Source organism: Ovis aries, chromosome 12 (genome assembly GCF_016772045.2).
Source record: "Ovis aries strain OAR_USU_Benz2616 breed Rambouillet chromosome 12, ARS-UI_Ramb_v3.0, whole genome shotgun sequence".
Lineage (NCBI taxonomy): Eukaryota > Metazoa > Chordata > Mammalia > Artiodactyla > Bovidae > Ovis > Ovis aries.
Window position 1 is genome coordinate 8,368,956 of NC_056065.1, and position 6,252 is coordinate 8,375,207.

The 6,252-nt window shown below is 40.4% G+C and overlaps 1 pseudogene; it reads right to left on the reverse strand.

Moving 5' to 3' along the window:
• Nucleotides 1-1,844: 1,844 nt before the first annotated feature.
• On the reverse strand, nucleotides 1,845-2,542 carry LOC101117524 (protein tyrosine phosphatase type IVA 2-like; annotated as a pseudogene).
• Nucleotides 2,543-6,252: the final 3,710 nt, after the last annotated feature.

A 6,252-nucleotide genomic window follows, 5' to 3' on the forward strand; every position in this document is an offset into this window, starting at 1 on the left:
TTTTTTACAAATTCAACTATAAAAAAATCTCAAAATTTATGCTGAATGAAAGAAACCAGGAAAAACTAGAATGCATTCTATCTATATAGAGTTATAAAATATTACTTATTGATCTTTAAGGCTAGAAAGCAGATCAGTGCTTACCTGGATACATTATGGGGGAGGGGTGGTCATGTAACAAAAGGGCATAAAACACGTATAGTTGCATTCACTCATTTCTCAATTATATGACTATTAAGAAGCTTGCTGCTGCTGCTGCTAAGTCACTTCAGTCGTGTCCGACTCTGCGACCCCATAGACGGTAGCCCACCAGGCTCCCCTGTCCCTGGGATTCTCCAGGCAAGAACACTGGAGTGGGTTGCCATTTCCTTCTCCAATGCATGAAAGTGAGAAGTGAAAGTGAAGTCGGTCAGTCGTGTCCGACCCTTAGCGACCCCATGGACTGCAGCCTACCAGGCTCCTCCGCCCATGGGATTTTCCAGGCAAGCGTACTGGAGTGGGGTGCCATTGCCTTCTCTGATTGAGAAGCTTAGATAGGATGATTTTTTTTTCATTAAATTCTTACTTACATGCAATCAAATTTACTCAATTTAAGTAAATTTTGAACTACTGTAATTGTTTATAGTTGTATAACTGCAGTAGAGCCTTTTCCTCATCATAGAGTTTCTTACTTTCTTATTATACCCACTCCCAACCACAGGAATTCTCTATTCTACCTTGCTGTTTTTCAGTCATTAAGTCATGTCTGCATGATTGCAACACGCCAAGCTCCCCTGCCCTCCACTATCTCCTAGAGTTTGCTCAAATTCATATCCATTGAGTTGGAGATGCTATATAACCATCTCATCCTTTGCCAACCTCTTCTCCTCCCACCTTCAATCTTTCCCAGCATCAGGATCTTTTCCAGTGAGTTGGCTCTTCACATCAGGTGGCCAAAGTATCAGAGCTTCAGCATCACTCCTTCTAATGAGTATTCAGGGTTAGTATCATTTAGGATTGACTAGTTTGATCTCCTTGAAGGACTTTCAAGAGTCTTCTCCAGCACCACAATTCAAAGACATCAATTCTCCAGCGCTCAGCCTTCTTTATGGTCCAATTTTCACATCTCTATGTGATTACTGAAAAAACAACATAGTGTTTGCTTATTTGGACCTTTGCCAACAAAATGATGTCTGTGCTTTGTAATACTCTATCTAGGTTTGTCATAGCTTCTGTTCCAAGGAACCAGCATCTTTTTAATTTCATGGCAGCAGTCACTGTCCACAGTGATTCTGGAGCACAAGAAAATAAAATCTGTCACTGCTTCCACCTTTTCCTCATCTATTTGTCATGAAGTGATGGGACCGGTTGCAGTGATCTTAGTTTTTTGAATGTTGAGTTTTAAGCCAGCTTTCTCACTCTCCTCTTTCACCCTCATCAAGAGGCTCTATAGTTTCTCTTCTAATTTCTGCCATTAGAGTGATATCATCTGAGGCTATTGATATTTCTTCTGGCAAACTTGATTCCAGCTTGGGATTCACCTAGCCTGGCATTTCCCATGATGTACTTTGTGTAAGTTAAATAAGCAAGGTAACAGTATACAGACTTGACATACTCCTTTCTCAATTTTGAACCAGTCTGTTTTTCCATGTCCAGTTGTAACTGTTGCTTTCTTTTTTCTTTTCTTAAACATTTAATTCACATTATAGAGGGATTTATGTTTGCATTTTTTCAAATCTTTAACTGAGTGGTTGAGGAGTACTGAATCCATCACTACTTTGATGACACAGTTAAGATTCCAGATTCACTTTTCCAGGTACCAAGAGTTCCCTCTAAGTCAAATCAGCTTTTGTCTATATTTATTTTTACTGAACACAGTAATGCCTGTTGGTATCTCTGAAGCATAATCACATCTTAGGTTGGTATTTCTCCAGGTAAAGCAGCTGTTTGGAATTGAATGTTCCCCTTCTTTTTTTTTATCTTATAAATTGAACTGCATCTTCATTCCACATGTGTACTTCGTTCAACATTCCACATTCAATCAAAGCAAGTGCAACTGGTACAGGTGCCCTTTCCAATCCTGAAACACAGTGAACTACAGGCACAGCAACCTTGTTCTTCAGGATATTTGGCTTTAGTAGGGTTAGCCAACGGAGAAGGCAATGGCACTCCCCTCCAGTACTCTTGCCTGGAAAATCCCAGGGACGGGGGAGACTGGTGGGCTGCTGTCTATGGAGTCACACAGAGTCGGACACACTGAAGTGACATAGCAGCAGCAGCAGACTTAGCCAGTCATCTGCTAGGGGGTGGTGCTCCACCATCAAAAGGCCAATCTAGAACGTGGATTTCCTTCTTTTTCAATATGTAGCATCATAAACTCAAGCCAAAGTTGTCACTTCATATTTCTTAAGTTCCTCTATAAACAAACTTGTTGAGGGTAGCATTGGTAGTGTTGTGGGTTATCAGAAAACTCATGTTCTCATAGGAGATCTCCACAAGGGCTGGACGGGTCATTATGGCAAATAAAAAGTGTGACCATGTGTGTGTGATGGTGAAAATGAAAAAAAAAAGAAAATAAAAAATGAATAAATCTTGAAATGTTTCACAGAAGAAAAGATTAACAAGACCACTAAAATGCCTAAATCAGTTTTCTCTATTCAACTAGCTTATTCTTTCAGAAACTTCTCTCTTTAAGATAAGCAGATAAGCGGAAGTATTTAGAATCCGCTTGAATCCAAATTCAACTTGGGCCTCAATGTCTGCTGATGGATACCATAAGACTACAGAAAACAACAACAACAACTACATACAACTCTTACGCAGCTTTCACTACATTTAGGCACTAGTGAGACAAGTTAAAAGCGTAGGTCGCTCTCCACTTTTGTTTGCTTGATGCTTAATTTTACTGGAGTCATTAAAATAAATATGCTTGCAAAAAAAAAAAAAAATCCAACTATTTCTGAGATCAATCTGGGTGTCCAGAGTCTTCAAGGAGATAGTAATTATGACCCATAGAACCTCCAAGCTCACTTGTCAGCGGACTGCCCTCGCGCTCAGAATCGCCATAACTATGCAATGTATATTCCAACAAAAACGCTGCCGAGCTGAGGCCTGGGCATTGAAGGTTGGCGGCGGCGGCAGCGGCGGCGGCAGCGGCAGCAGCAGCGGCAGTGCCAGCGACTCCCCACGAGCCTCTGAGCGGACACCCAGCTCGGCCCGGCAGTGGCGCGTGTCCGAGCCCTTCTAGAAAGTGCTGCCCCTGCTGCTGCTGCTGCTATGGCCGCCGCTGCCCTGTGGCGTCGCCTCTGAGCTGTGAACTACCAACGCTGCCGCTCCAGCCACTACCTGTTGGACGACGGTTACCTGCATATAGGTTTCTCAAGAGACAGGTAATGGAATCTGGCATTCCCATCTCTTTAAGAATTTTCCACAGTTCATTATGATCCATTTAGTCAAAGGCTTTAGCCTAGTCAATGAAGCAAAAATAGATCTAGTCTTTTTTTTTTTTTTTTTTTTTAATTCCCTTGCTTTCTCTATGATCCAACAAACATTGGCAATTTGATGTCTGGTTCCTCTGGCTTTTCTAAATTCTGCCGGTACCTGTGGAAGTTCTCTGTTCATGGTCTACTGAAGCCTAACTTGAAGGATTTTGAGCATTTCTTGGCTAGTATGTGAAATGAGTGCAATTGTGTGGTAGTTTGAACATTCTTTGGCATTGTCCGTCTTTGGGATTGGAATTCTTTAGGATTGGAACTGACCTTTTCCATTCCTTCAGCCACTGTTGAGTTTTCCAAATTTGGTGACATATTGCACGTAGCACTTGAAAAGCATCACCTTTTAGGATTCTGAAAAGCTCAGCTGAAATTCTCTTGCCTGCTTTGTCTACATTCAAGTTTACTTTTATTTTATGAACTGCAAATATTTGGAATCACATCCCTGGTGGCTCAGTGGGTAAAGTGTCTGCCTGCAACGTGGGAGACCCGGGTTCGATCCCTGGGTCAGGAAGATCCCCTGGAGAAGGAAATGGCAACCCACTCCAGTACTCTTGCCTGGAAAATCCAATGGACTGAGAAGCCTGGTAGGCTACAGTCCATGGGGTCGCAAAGGGTCGGACACGACTGAGCGACTTTCCTTCCTCGTTTATACAGTATATGATCTCTTGTATTTGACTCTTAACTTGGCATACTGGTATGAAAATCATCCAGGCTATTACATGTGTTACCATTGCATTTCCTTTTGTTTCTGAGTGTTATTTCATAGTATGACTATCCTAGAATGTTTTTTTTAATTTACTCATGTTTTAATTGAAGGATCATTGCTCTACAGAATTTCGTTTTTTTTTTTTCTGTCAAACCTCAACATGAAGAAATCAGCCATAGGTATACATATACCCTCTTCCTCTTGAACCTCCCTCTCATCTCCCTCCCATCCCACCCCCTCTAAGCTGATACAGAGCCCCTGTTTGAGTTTCCTGAGCCATAGAGCAAATCCCCTTTGGCTATCTATTTTACATATGATAATGTAAGTTTCCACTTTACTCTCTGCATACATCTCACCTGCTTCTCCCCTCTTCCCATGTCCATAAATCTGTTTTCTGTGTCTGTTTCTCCATTGCTGTCCTGCAAATACAGTCTTCTGTACCATTTTTCTAGATTCTGTATATATAGGTGTTAGTATATGATATTTATCTTTCTCTTTCTGACTTACTTCAGTCTGTATAATAGGCTCTAGGTTCATCCACTCATTAGATCTGACTCAAATGTGTTCCTTTTATGGCTGAGTAATAGTCCATTGTGTATATATACTACAGCTGCTTTATCCATTCATCTGTGGATGGACATCTAAGTTGCTTCAATGTTTTAGCTATGATAAATAATGCTTCAGGGAACACTGGAGTACATGTGTCTTTTTCCATTTTGGTTCCCTCAGGGTATATGCCTAGGAGTGAGATCACTGGGTCATATGGTAGTTTTATTCCTAGTATTTTTAAGGAAACTCCATACCATCTTCCATAGTAGCTATATCAATTTACATTCCCCCCAACAGTGCAAGAAGGTTCCCTTTTATCTACACCCTCTCCAGCATTTATTGTTTGTAGACTTTTTGATGATGGCCATTCTGACCAGTGTGAGGTGATAAAATCATTGTAGTTTAGATTTGCATTCCTAGAATTTCTTTGTGCACTTACCACTTATGGGTTTGTATGCTTGCTTCTAGATTTTGTATATTATCTAGGCATGTTTTTATTTCCTTTGGGTAAATGGCTAGGAGTAAAATTGCTGGATCCTGTGATAAGCATCTGTTTACCTTTATATTATACTGCCATATTGCTTTCCAAAGTGGTTGGGCCACTTAGCATTTGCATTGCTAATTTTCAAAATTTTCAATTGGCACATGCTCACCCACATTTGGTTCGTTCATTTTTAGCTTTTCTAGTTGGTATATACTGGTATTTTGTTGTTGTTTAATTTGCATTTTTCATGAATATTGATATTGTGCTTATTAAATATATATACATATATATGTATAATTTAGAAGTATGTGTTCAAATAGTTGGGCCATTGTTTTTTATTGGGTTGTTAATCTTATTAGTATTGAGTTGCATGACTTTGTATATATTCTGGATATAAATTCCTTTTCAGATATGTTTTCAAAAAGTTTCTTCAGGTGCATTTGCCTTCTTATTATCTTAATTTACACACTGGGAGACATTATTATTTTCCTTTACTTCCTTCCCTTTTATCATTCTTTTGTAACTTGTTATTATTTTTGCTATCTTTGAAAAATCTTTACCTAACTCAATATCACAAAAATTTTCTCCTTTATTATTCAAAACTGGGAACTCCTTTATTGCTCCCTTGCCTAGATTAGTGATCAAAGGTAAGACCTATTTTAGCATGTTTTTTAGTATGCTACCTCTGCCGCTGCTGCTGCTGCTAAGTCGCTGCAGTTGTGTCCCACTCTGTGCGACCCCATAGACGGTAGCCCACTAGGTTCCTCTGTCCTTGGGATTCTCCAGGCAAGGATACTGGAGTGGGTTGCCATTTCCTTCTCCAATGCATGAACGTGAAAAGTGAAAGTGAAGTCACTTAGTCGTGCCCGACTCTTAGCCACCCCATGGACTGCAGCCTACCAGGCTCCTCCATCTATGGGATTTTCCAGGCAAGAGTACTGGATTGGGTTGCCATTGCCTTCTCCAATGCTACTTCTACCTCTATGTAAATCCAATTCTTTATATTATGCTTATGATGCATCTGCTTTAATTGCCCAGCC